Source organism: Dromiciops gliroides, chromosome 3, assembly GCF_019393635.1.
Source record: "Dromiciops gliroides isolate mDroGli1 chromosome 3, mDroGli1.pri, whole genome shotgun sequence".
NCBI lineage: Eukaryota > Metazoa > Chordata > Mammalia > Microbiotheria > Microbiotheriidae > Dromiciops > Dromiciops gliroides.
Window position 1 is genome coordinate 199,479,548 of NC_057863.1, and position 2,306 is coordinate 199,481,853.

Sequence of the window (2,306 nt, forward strand, 5' to 3'; positions counted from 1 at the left end):
GTCTTCCTCCCTCCCTTCCCACTCCCAACCTAAGAACTCAAACAATTCAACATAAATTACACATGAATAATCATGGAAAACAATTCTACATTAGCTAGGTTGTGAGAGAAAACAGATAAAAGCAAAATTTCAGATTAAGGAATTATCAAAAAAATGTTTTTCAGTCTGTTTTCAGATACCATCAGTTCTTTCTCTGTAGATGAACTTCAATTTTCTTTTTTTTTTCTTGTAAAAGTTATTTTAATTCAGACATTGAAAAGACCAGGGAGGTAAACCACTTAAGACAATATTTTTACTAAGTGAACAAAGCCAATACCTTCCCAACCCCAAACTTGTCCATCAAGCTTGAAGCAGCAAATTTCTTCCAGAAGTATTCAGCCACCAATAATGATGTTATTAATAGGGATAAGGATCAATTAAACAAAAAACAAAACAAAACAAAACACCACCAACAACAATGAATCCCATTATAGCAGATCCAATTGCTGTTGCCATAGCAATCTTTTGGAATTCTTTTCTATCTGGCTTGGTACATCTTTTGACAAGCCAAATTGAGTCCTTCACAAACTGCCAATTACGTTCAACAAATTGCATTACCTGATACATGACTATCTGCACAACCGATGCTCCAGATCCAAGGGACATGTAACTACTCGGAGGAAAGCTTACTACTGGACTGGTATTTTCACCAGTATTCAGAGTTATATCGGATCATTGCCTTGCTGAAAATAACCACATGCTTTCCAGCAGATCATCTTACATTAATGCTGTTATTTTGTATACAGTGCATTTGTCTCTGCTTCAGTTCATGTGGGTCTTTCCAGGGTTTTCTGATAGCATCCTGTTCATCATTGATTGTAACTTTGAAATGTTTTTAATCTCAAGGAAAAAAAGAAAAAAATCAGCCTCCAAAGCTTGCAGAAAAGCACAATTCCAACAGCAGATTTAACTACTCAGTTTAAAGGTCATTTGTATGTTTAAAAATGTAAGTTTCAAAAGTTAGACTCTTTGAAGCTTAAAATAAAGAATAAAAAGGTTTTTATGGATTTTTTTCTCCAGCCCCTGCTTCATTCTTCCATCTCTCTGACAACTACTCACAGTAAACTACTGGTCAAAGCTGAAGGCAGAGTATTATCAAGATATTTAAACATATATCCTTTTCATATATAGGGAGAATTCTCAGTATGCAACACTTTGTTAGAAAATGGAAATGGCTATATTGTTTAGCTTAATTGTCATTCAAGTACAAATGTAGGTAGAAGAAATATTAACATATTTTACTGATTATCAGATAATCTCACATAAAATTAAAAATGTTATCATTAATCTTCCAAATTTCCAAATTAATAATATAAATGTATTATTTTTTCCAAATGCAATACTCTTTGTTGTGGCTGTGTGACATTGTGTATCAATGAATCATTAAGACATTAAGTTTTCTATGTAATATACACTAGGTATGTTCTATATACAATTCCTTTAAATTTTCAGTGGCACCCAGTTAAGTTGGTAAGATTATGGATTATGAATTACATATTATAATTTGCCAATCTACGGAGGGATCAAGGAAGGGAATAAATGTATAGTGTTGATGTAGTGTCTACTGTGTACCAGTTACTATACTAAGATGGGTGCTGTTATTATCCTTATTTTACATTTGAGAAAACTAAGACAAATGGAAATTAAGTGACTTGCCATTTGTAGAAAAGAATGGAGTTTCCACATTGGGAATTCATAGCATCCATGAAATTATAAGTTCAATTCCCTCTCTTCCCCCACAAAAAATAATAACCCTATACCATTTATATTATTAATAAATATAATTATTAAGTACTGAGTATATTTTGTCCTATTCCAAATAAATTTACTTCATGTTGTGAAAGTAATATCCTAAGCCTCCACCCTATGTATATAAGAATAATTTTCCCTAATAAGCATTAATTTTTTTTTGAAATTACAATGGTTCAAGTGGCTAATGATCAGACTTTTAAATTAGCTTTTGGGTTGCTTAAGTACAAAGAAAGTCAAAGAATGAACGTTTGGAACAATAGTTAGCCTTCTCACTAAAGATTAACTGAATGACCAATGTCAGGACAGAAGATATTTGTCCTTAGGTTATTCACATTTATATCCTCAATAATCAGCCTTTTCTTTCTCTGAATGCCATTCCCTTTTTGTTAATTGTCTGATCACCTTGAGTATTTCATTTTGTTCCAAAATCAAACTCAAGATATGACTGGCCTTGTCATCTTTAGTCTATAATACCTTCATTAATATGTATTAATGAGAGATTCACTTTTAGCTCT

The 2,306-nt window shown here is 32.1% G+C and overlaps 1 pseudogene; it reads right to left on the bottom strand.

Moving 5' to 3' along the window:
- Nucleotides 1-374: 374 nt before the first annotated feature.
- LOC122751782 lies at nucleotides 375-606 on the bottom strand (annotated as a pseudogene).
- Nucleotides 607-2,306: the final 1,700 nt, after the last annotated feature.